Source organism: Mus musculus, chromosome 10, assembly GCF_000001635.26.
Source record: "Mus musculus strain C57BL/6J chromosome 10, GRCm38.p6 C57BL/6J".
In the NCBI taxonomy this organism is placed as follows: domain Eukaryota; kingdom Metazoa; phylum Chordata; class Mammalia; order Rodentia; family Muridae; genus Mus; species Mus musculus.
The window spans coordinates 79300513-79311965 of NC_000076.6; positions in this window are offsets into that span (position 1 = coordinate 79300513).

The window sequence follows — 11453 nt, forward strand, 5'->3', positions numbered from 1 at the left end:
CTTTTGACTTAACTCAAAACTTGTCTTGGTAACTCCTTCAATGGGTATTTTGTTCCCTATTCTAAGTATGAATAAAGTATGTATAAGTATGAATAAAGTTGGGCTTCATTCTTCTTGATTTGCTTGTGTTTTGCAAATTGTATTATGGGCATTCTAAGTTTCTGGGCTAATATCCAATTATCAGTGAATGCATATCAAGTGACTTCTTTTGTGATTGGGTTACCTCACTTAGGATGATATCCTCCAGATACAACCATTTGCCCAAGATTTTTTTTTTTTTTTTTTTTTTTTGGTGTTTTTGGTTTTTGGTTTTTGGTTTGTGGGGGTTTTTTTGGGTTTTTTGTTTTGTTTTTGGGGTTTGTTTGTTTGTTTGTTTGTTTTGGTTTTTTTTTTTTTTTTGGTTTTTTTTGTTTGGTTGGTTGGTTTTTTTTTGGTTTTTGGGTTTTGGTTTTTCGAGACAGGGTTTCTCTGTTTAGCCCTGGCTGTCCTGGAACTCACTATGTAGACCAGGCTGGCCTTGAACTTGCCTGGTTCTGCCTCCCAAGTGCTGGGAGTAAAGACGTGTGCCACCTCACCCGGATGAAGTTGATTGTTTTTAATAGCAGAGTAGTACTCCATTGTGTAAATGTATCACATTTTCTATATCTATTCCTCTGTTGAGAGACATCTGGGTTCATTCCAACTTCTGGATAATATAAATAAAGCTGCTATGAACATAGTGGGGCATGTGTCCTTGTTACCAGTTGGAACATTTTCTGGGTATATGCCTAGAAGAGGTACTGCTAGATCTTCCAGAAGAACAATGTTCAATTTTCTGAGGAACCAAAAGACTGACTTCCAGAGTAGTTGTACAAGCTTGCAATCTCACCAACAATGGAGGAGTGTTCCTCTTTCTCCACATCCTCACCAGCATCGGCTGTCATCTGAATTTTTGATCTTAGCAATTCTGACTGGTGTGAGGTGGAATCACAGGGTTCTTTTGATTTGGATTTCCCTGATGATAAAAGATGTTGAACATGTTTTCAGGTGTTTCTCAGGCATTCCATATTCCTCAGTTTAGAATTCTTTGTTTAGCTCTGTACCCCATTTTAATGGGGTTATTTGAATTTCTGGAATCCAGCTTCTTGAGATCTTTGTATATATTTGATATTAGTTACCTATCAGATTTAGGGTTGGTAAAAATACTTTCCCTATCTGTGGGTGGCCTTTTTGTCTTCTTGACAGTGTCTTTTGCCTTACAAAAGCTTTGCAATTTATTGAGGTCCCACTTGTCAATTCATGATCTTACAGCACAAGCCAATCGCTGTTCTGTTTAGAAATTTTCCCCTGTGCCCATATCTTTAAGACTTTTCCCCACTTTCTCCACTATAAATTTCAGTGTCTCTGGTTTTAGGTGGAGTTCTTTGATTCACTTAGACTTGAGCTTTGTACAGGGAGATAAAAATGGATCAATTCACATTCTTCTACATGATAACTGCCAGTTGTGCCATCACCATTTGTTGAAAATGCTGTCTTTTTTCCACTGGATGGTTTTAGCTCCTTGTCAAAGATCAAGTGACCATAGGTGTGTGTGTTCATTTCTGGGTCTTCAAATCTATTCCATTGATCTACCTCTCTTTTGCTGTACCAGAACCATGCAGTTTTTTTCACAATTGCTCTGTAGTACAGCTTGAGGTCAGGCATGGTTATTCCACCAGAGGTTGTTTCATTGTTGAGAATAGTTTTTGCTATCCTAGGTTTTTTATTATTCCAGATGAATTTGCAAATTGCCCTTTCTAACTCAGTGAAGAATTGAGTTAGAATTTTGATGGGGATTGCACTAAATCTGTAGATTGCTTACAGGAGGATTGCCATTTTGAATATATTAATCCTGCCCATCCATGAGCATGGAAGATCTTTCAATCTTCTAAGATCTTCTTCAATTTCTTTCTTCAGAGATTTGAAGTTCGCATCATACAGATCTTTCACTTCCTTAGCTAGAGTCACATCAAGGTATTTTATATTATTTGTGACTATTGTGAAGTGTGTTGTTTCCCTAATTTCTTTCTCAGTCCATTTATCCTATGTGTAGACAAAGGCCATTGATTTGTTTGAGTTAATTTTCTATCCAGCTACTACACTGAAGCTGTTATCAGGGTTAGGAGTTCTCTGGTGGAATTTTTAGGATCACTTATGTATACTCTCATATCATCTGCATATAGTGATATTTTGACTTCCTCCTTTCCAATTTGTATACCCTTGATCTCCTTTTGTTGTCTAATTGCTCTTGCTAGAACTTCAAGTACTATATTGAAAAGGTAGGGAGAAAGTGGGCAACTTTGTCTTATCCTTGATTTTAGTGGGATTGCTTTTAGTTTCTATTTATTTTGGGTTTTTGTTATTGTTGTTGTTGTTGTAATTCTTTTTTTTAGGTATTTTCTTCATTTACATTTCCAATGCTATCCCAAAAGTCCCCCATACATTCCCCCCCACTCCCACTTCTTGCCCCTGGCATTCCCCTGTACTGAGGCATATAAAGTTTGCAAGACTGATGGGCCTCTCTTTCCAATGATGGCCGACTAAGCCATCTTCTGCTACGTATGCAGCTAGAGACAGGAGGTCCGGGGGTATTGGTTAGTTCATATAGTTGTTCCACATATAGGGTTGCAGACCCCTTTAGCTCCTTGGGTACTTTCTCTAGCTCCTCCATTGGGGCCCCTGTGATTCATCCAATAGCTGACTGTGAGCATCCACTTCTGTGTTTGCTAGGCTCACAAGAGACAGCTATATATGGGTCCTTTCAGCAAAGTCTTCTAGTGTATGCAATTGTGTCAGCATTTGGAGGCAGATTATGGGATGGATCCCCAGGTATGGCGGTATCTAGATGATCCATCCTTTTGGCTCAGTTAAAAACTTTGTCTCTGTAACTCCTTCCATGGGTGTTTTGGTCTTCATTCTTCTTGAGTTTCATGTGTTTTTCAGAGTGTATCTTGTATCTTTTGTATTCTAAGTTTCTGGGCTAATATCCAATTATCAGTGAGTACTTATCATGTGAGTTCTTTTGTAATTAGGTTACCTCACTCAGGATGATGCCCTCTAGATCCATCGATTTGCCTAGGAATTTCATAAATTCAATCTTTTTAATAGCTGAGTAGTAATCCATTGTGTAAATGTACCACATTTTCTGTATCCATTCCTCTGTTGAGGGGCATCTGGGTTCTTTACAGCTTCTGGCTATTATAAATAAGACTGCTATGAACATAGTGGAGCATGTGTCCTTCTTACCAGTTGGAACATCTTCTGGATATATGTCCAGAAGAGGTATTGCTGGATCCTCAGGTAGTACTATGTTCATTTTCTGAGGAACTGCCAGACTGATTTCCAGAGTCACCAACAATGGAGGAGTGTTCCTCTTTCTCCACATTCTCACTACCATCTGCTATCACCTGAGTTTTTGATCTTAGCCATTCTGACTGGTGTGAGGTAGAATCTCAGGGTTGTTTTGATTTACATTTCCCCGATGATTAATGATGCTGAACATTTTTTTCAGGTGCTTCTCAGCCATTGGGTATTCCTCAAGTCAGAATTCTTTGTTTAGCTCTGAGCCCCATTTTTAATGGGGTTATTTGATTTTCTGGGATCCAGCTTCTTGAGCTCTTTGTATATATTTGTATATATTGGACACAGTCAATTAGGCAAAACAGACACCAACAGATTGGGAAAGGATCTTTACCTATCCTAAATCAGATAGGGGACTAATATCCAATATCAAAGAGTTTCTCTCCATTTAGTTTGATGTTGTCTACTGGTTTGCTGTATATTGCTTTTATTATATTTAGGTATGGGACTTGAATTCCTGATCTTTCCATGACTTTTATCATGAAGGGGGTGTTGGATTTTGTCAAATGCTTTCTCAGCATCTAACAAGATGATCAAGTAGTTTTTGTCTTTGAGTTTGTTTATATAGTGGATTACGTTGATGGATTTCCATATATTAAGCCATCCCTGCATCGCTGGAATGAAGCCTACTTGGCCATGATGGATGATCATTTGGATGTGTTCTTGGATTCAATTTATGATGATTTTATTGAGTATGTTTGCATCGATATTCATAAGGGAAATTGGTCTGAAGTTCTCTTGCTTTGTTGGATCTTTGTGTGGTTTAGGTATCAGAGTAATTGTGGCTTCATAGAATGAATTGGGTAGAGTACCTTCTGTTTCTATTTTGTGGAATAGTTTGAGAAGAGTTGGAATTAGGTCTTCTTTGAAAGTCTCATAGAACTCTGCACTAAACCCATCTGGTCCTGGGCTTCTTTTGGTTGGGAGACTATTGATGACTGCTTCTATACTTTAGAGGAAATGGGACTGTTTAGATCATTAATCTGATCCTGATTTATCTTTAGTACCTGTTATCTGTCTTGGAAGTTGTCCATTTCATCCAGGTTTTTCAGTTTTCTTGAGTATAGCCTTTTGTAGTAGGATCTGATGATGTTTTGGATTTCCTGAGGTTCTGTTATTATGTCTCCTTTTTCATTTTTGATTTTGTTAATTAGGATACTGTCCCTGTGCCCTCTAGTTACTCTGGCTAAGGGTGTATCTATCTTGTTGATTTTCTCAAAGAACCAGCTCCTCGTTTGGTTGATTCTTTTTGTTTCCACTTGGTTGATTTCACCCCTGAGTTTGATTATTTCCTACTGTCTACTCCTCTTGGGTGAATTTGCTTCCTTCAGTTCTAGAACTGCTAAGTGGGCTATCAGGCTGCTAGTGTATGCTCTCTCTCGTTTCTTTTTAGAGGCACTCAGGTCTATGAGATTTCCTCTTAGTACTGCCTTCATTTCATTGTGCCCCATAAGTTTGGTTATGTTGTGGCTTCATTTTCATTAAACTCTAAAAAGTCTTTAATTTCTTTATTTCTTCCTTGAACAAGTTGTCACTGAGTAGATTGTTGTTCAGCTTCCACATCAAAGTTGGCTTTCTATTATTTAGGTTGTTATTGAATATCAGTCTTAGTCTGTGGTGATCTGAAAGGATGCATGGGATAATTTCAATATTTTTGTATCAGTTGAGGCCTGTTTTGGTCATTGTGGAGAAAGTTCCATGAGGTGCTGAGAAGAAGATATACCTGTTGTTTTAGGGTAAAATGTTCTATAGATATCTGTTAAATCCATTTGTTTCATAACTTCTGTTAGGGTAAATGTGTCTTTGTTTAGTTTCTGATTCCAGGATCTGTCCATTGTGAGAGTGAAGTGTTGAAGTCTCCCACTATTATTGTGTGAGGTGCAATGTGTGCTTTGAGCTTTACTAAAATTTCTTTAATAAATGTGGCTGCCTTTGCATTTGGAGCATATATATTCAGAATTGATAGTTCATCTTGGTAGATTTTAACTTTGATGAGTATGAAGTGCTCCTCCTTGTCTTTTTTGATAACTTTGGGTTGGAAGTCAATTTTATTCGATATTAGAATGGCTACTCCAGCTTGTTTCTTCAGACCATTGACTTGGAAATTGTTTTCCAGCCTTTCACTCTGAGGTAGTGTTTGTCTTTTTCCCTGAGGTGGGTTTCCTGTAAGCAGCAAAATGTTAGGTCCTGTTTGTGTAGCCAATCTATTAGTCTATGTCTTTTTATTGGGCAATTGAGTCCAATGGTGTTAAGAGAGATTAAAGAAAAGTAATTGTTCCTTCCTGTTATTTTTGTTGTTAAATTTGGGATTCTGTTCTTGCAGCTGTCTTCTTTTAGGTTTGTTGAAGGATTGCTTTCTTGTTTTTTCTAGGGTGTAGTTTCCATCCTTGTGTTGGTGTTTTCCCTTTATTATCCTTTGAAGGGCTGGATTCGTGGAAAGATATTGTGTGAATTTGGTTTTATCATGGAATACTTTGGTTTCTCCATCTATGGTAATTGAGAGTTTTGCTGGGTATAGTAGCCTGAGCTGGCATTTGTGTTCTCTTAGTGTCTGTATAATATCTGTCCAGGATCTTCTGTCTTTCATAGTCTGGTGAGAAGTCTGGTATAATTGTAATTTGTCTAGCTTTATATGTTACTAGACCTTTTCCCCTTACTCCTTTTAATATTTGTAACCTCCTTCAGCCTAGGCAGGCTGGTTCAGACCATACACCACTGAGGTGGGGCCATCTGCTGTGCTGCTTTTCTGACTCAACTAGTTTCCTTTGATGTGACACTGCCTGCCAACTGCCGTGAGGCTGAACTGGTTCTCCAAGATATTCTGGAGTTCACTACAACCTGTGAATCTGGCAAATTACTGCTAAAAGGCTGTGCTGACAACATCAAGAAACTTGGCATGACAGGGGATGGGTTTCCCTCTTTATAAGTGCAGACTTTGATTAAACATTTGAGCCTTGAGCAGACTAGCTTGTCTTGGTTTCCATTATTTCTCCACCCGCCTAGGTTCCCTCTTCTCTTTCAGCTCCAGTTGCCTGCCAGGCTCGAACCCGGACATGAGAGCTACAGGCTGGTCCCAACAAATATTCTCTTTATTTAGTGCATTTGTTGTTCTGATTATTATGTGTCGGGAAGAATTTCTTTTCTAGTCCAGTCTATTTGGAGTTCTGTAGGCATCTTGTATGTTCATGGGCATCCCTTTCTTTAGGTATGGAAAGTTTTCTTCTATAATTTTGTTGAAAATCTTCATTCTCATCTGCTCCTATTATCTGTAGGGTTGGTCTTCTCATTGTGTCCTGGATTTCCTGGATGTTTTGAGTTAGGATCTTTTTGCATTTTGCATTTTCTTTGATTGTTTTGCCCATCTTCTCTGTGGAATCTTCTGTACCTGAGATTCTCTCTTCCATCTCTTGTATTCTGTTGCTGATGTTAGCATCTATGGTTCCTGATTTCTTTCCTAGGGTTTCTATCTCCAGAGTTGTCTCACTTTGGGTTATCTATTGTTTCTACCTCCCTTGTTAAGGTCTTGGATGATTTTGTTCAATTCCATCACCTGCTTGGTTGTGTTTTCCTCTAATCCTTTAAGGGATTTTTATGTTTCTTCTTTAAGGTCTTCTACCTATTTAGTAGTGCTTTCCTGTAATTCTTTAAGGGCTTCCACCTGTTTCAGAGTGTTCTCCTGCATTTAAATGATTTATTAATACCCTTCTGAAAATCCTCTATCACCATCATGAGATATGATTTTAAATCTGAATCTTGCTTTTCGGGTATGTTGGGGTATCCATGGCTTGCTGAGGTGGGAGTGCTGCGTTCTGATGATGGTTAGCAGTCTTGGTTTCTGTTAGTAAGATTCTTATGTTTGCCTTTAGCCATCTGGTAATCTCTGGCATTAGTGGTTATAGCTGTCTCTGGCTGGAGCTTATTCCTCCTGTGATTCTGTTACCCTCTGTCAGCACTCCTGGGAGTCCAACTCTCTCCTGAGTCTCAGTGGTCAGAGTACTCTCTGCCTCTCCTCTGGCAGGGAAGGAGAGCATGGGTCTGGAGCTCAGATCTGCTTTCTGGCTGAAGATGATGGCCTGAAACGGGGCATGTCCCAGGTGCTATATTGCTTCTGCAGTCTGCAGGCTCTCCTGCGCAGACTGGTATTTGAGGGACCTGGAATACAGGATCGTCATTTCAAATTTTAGACTGTCCTGTGCAAGTAGTTTTATATAATCAGCAGAGGCTCCTGTATGGAATTTATTTCTTAGACCAGGCTTTTTCTACATGTGTTCTACATGTCTCTAACTCATTGGTCTGCTGTTTTTAGCTCTGATAGTGTATTGTGACTGGCTACACTTTCATCCTTTTGTTTACACAGAGAGGTGTTTTGGCCTTTTGCCCAATTCTGGCTGTAGCACCCAAACTAAGGCTGCATTTCTAAAAGTCATGAGAAATGGGAATCAATTCCCATAGGGTAAGTCTGGGCTGACCTTAGAAAATCTAAAGGGGTTGATCCCACAGCTCTGGACTTTCAAAATTCTCCATGGGTTTTGCAATCTGTTGCTGTATCAGCTGCATCTGGCCCTTGTGTAAGCCAGAGCTGGTTCCTCCACCTTAGCTGTGCTACCCTCAGGAGAAGCCTCAATTTCTTTGTCCTACTTTTAAATTTAGTATGAGATTCTTGAAAAGGCAACTTTTCCTAGTTCTAGGAAAATTCCTTCTCCTTGGCTAGGAAAAATTCCCAGCTATTTGTTTTGTGTTATTCTGAAAAGCATTGACTTCAGTCTGTTTACATTATTTCATTATTATTATTATTATTATTATTATTATTATTATTATTATTATTTTAAAGAGATCAGATACCTTGCCCAGCTAACCTGACTATTTTCTGCTTTTTACTCGGTACTTTTTATGCTGTATGCTTGGGTTTTAATTGCCATTAAATCTCTCTCCTTCCCCCCTATCTCCTCATGGCCATGGCCAGCCTCTACTTTTCTGCTCTTCTCCCTCTTTCTGCCTTTCTACAATAAATTCCTCAAAACCATGGACTGCCTCTTCTAATCAGGACCCGCTGTGCTGGAGCAATGGAACAGATTTCCCTCTAAGTAGCTGTATGTCTTACCTCTCACCTGGAAGACTACCTGCACTCCAGCCACAGCTGCCAACAACCCAAGACACTTTCCAAGCAAGTCACCTGAGCTAGCCAGACTCCTCCCCAGTAGCCTGCCAGAGCTCTCCTTTCTGCCCATTTTCCTTCGGCCCCCTTGCCAGAGTCCACCTGAGGGTCCCCACATTATTCTCAGCTCTTCTGCTACATACAGTGGCATCTGGAATATCTGAGAGTGAGAACCTGTTTTCCTGGCCTCAGTGTGGCACATGGACCCTAGAATCGTCACTTCTAAAATGCCTAGTGGTCTGTCATGTCCAAGAGTCAGAGCCCGACTTGGGCAGTTGTACCGGTACCCCAGATTATGCCCTTACCTCACCCCCAGAGCGGGATCCTGCTGCTTTCCACAGTACAAAGCCCGTGCAGTTCTTCTATGGGATCCACACTGCAGGCAGACTCCCCATGTCTGCCTTGCCCAGCGGCCCAGCCCTAAGTGGGTCCAGAAGCCCAAATATTGTACCACATCTATAGCTTTGATCTACTCTAATTAGATTATCACTAATATAACCCAATTTTTTAGCCCACTTTCTGACACATCCCTGGTAACCTGTGCTCATATAACATGTGTCATTCTCAGTGAATCATCCATCCTGGCTCTGTCCCAGAATGCTTACTCTCTCCTAGATGTTCCACTTCTATTTCCTGCCTCAGCTATAGGCCATACTATTTTTTATTGACACAACATACACTCTTTATAGTAGTGTATTTTAGGAAATATTTACACATTTCATTTTAAATTTAATTAATCACTTCAGAATGTTCACAAACATTTTCATAATAATCAAGCTTCCAGATTCCTCTTCAACCTAGGCAAGTCCCAAGAGAGACATCCATTTTGTTAAAATAACTGAACTGGCCATATTTAACTACCTATATGCTAATAATTTTGGTTTCTTCCATTATAATATGTCACGATGAGAAATACACCCTTAATTGAAAATGAACAGTTTTACATTGGAGCCAATCTACATTCATCCCATAGATTCTCATGGATAGAGACTGATGAGGCCCTTCCACCCTCATTCTATACTGTTGATTTGATTGATATTCAGTATGTTTTGTGCTGGCAAACACCTTGAATAGTTTCATACCTCAGAAGTCAGGTTTTGTCTACAAGACATTATTTTGGTCGTGTAGCCTCTGACTTATGACTCTCATAGTTGTTTCTTCTGATCTTTTATGATGATATCTGAGCGTTTACTATGGTGTAATACTGATGTCCCATTTGTAAGTAATCATGCTACTGACTCTTATTCTCTTCACTATGAGGAGTTCTGAGATTTTAGTGTTAAACCATCTCAATGAACACACAAAGTTCTGATAAAGCCTGATAGGTGCTCTAGATAATGGATATAATGATGAATACCTAAGGATGCTTACCTTACATGATAAATATAAGTAGGTTGAGGTTTGTGACTCCTGTCCAAATAATATTATGAAACAAGGGTTGTTACCTGTTTAAAAAAATTAAATCAAGCCTGAAAGTGATTAGTTAACAGTGGAATATTTGTGCCAGTGCTGCATTCTCAGGCATATTCTGCCCTGCCGATTATTCATATAGTAACCTCACTGAATCTTATTATTTATTTTGATTGTGATGACTTTCAAATGTCATTATACAAATTTAAATCATTTAAATAATATTGTAAAATAAAAAAAAAATTACCAAAACCACAACATAGTTTAAGAGTATTGAGTACATACAAGCTCCAGAATAGAAGCTTCAGTCATTGTATGTATGATTAGAAGAAGAGGGATTTACAATACTTAAAATGAAATTACTAGGTAATGTGATATACACAGTACAGAATCAGAAAACATCATATAATGATATAAGATATAAAAGGTAAATTTCTTTTCATTTAGTATGCATCCAATTTCTTTACTCCTGATGGTTAGGCTCTGTCTGATTCATCACCAACTTCTAAGTAACTTTAAAAGTCCCACAGCCTTTACAAATTACTACATGCTAAAATTTCAATATCTACAAAATATGCAATCTCTTTAAAATTCAAAGTCTTTTTTTTCTTTTTATTAGTTATTTATTTCATTTACATTTCCAATGCTATCCCAAAAGTCCCCCACACGCTCTCCCACCCACTCCCCTACCCACCCACTCCAACTTCTTGGCCCTGGCATTCCCCTGTACTGGGGCATATAAAGTTTGCACAACCAATGGGCCTCTCTTTCCACTGATGGCCTACTAGGCCATCTTTTGATACATATGCAGCTAGAGTCAAGAGCTCTGGGGTACTGGTTAGTTCATAATGTTGTTCCACCTATAGGATTACAGATCCCTTCAGCTCCTTGGGTACTTGCTCTAGATCCTCCATTGGGGGGGGGGGGCCTGTGATCCATCCAATAGCTGACTGTGAGCATCCACTTCTGTGTTTGCCAGGCCCCGGCATAGTCTCACAAGAGACAGCCATATCTGGGTCCTTTCAGCAAAATCTTCCTAGTGTATGCAATGGTGTCGGCGTTTAGAAGCTGATTATGGGATGGATCCCCGGATATGGCAGTCTCTAGATGGTCAAACCTTTCGTCTCAGCTCCAAACTTTGTAACTCCTTCCATAGGTGTTTTGTTCCCAATTCTAAGAAGGGGCAAAGTGTCCACACTTTGGTCTTTGTTCTTCTTGAGTTTCATGCGTTTAGCAAATTGTATCTTATTTCTTGGGTATTCTAAATTTCTGGGCTAATATCCACTTATCAGTGAGTACATATCATGTGAGTTCTTTTGTGATTGTCTTACCTCACTCAGTTGTACTTCAGAGCAATTGTGATAAAAACTGTATGGTACTGGTATAGCGACAGACAAGTAGACCATTGGAATAGAATTGAAGACCCAGAGATGAACCCACACACCTATGATCACTTGATCTTAACAAGGGAGCTAAAACCATCCAGTGGATAAAAAACAGCATTTTCAAC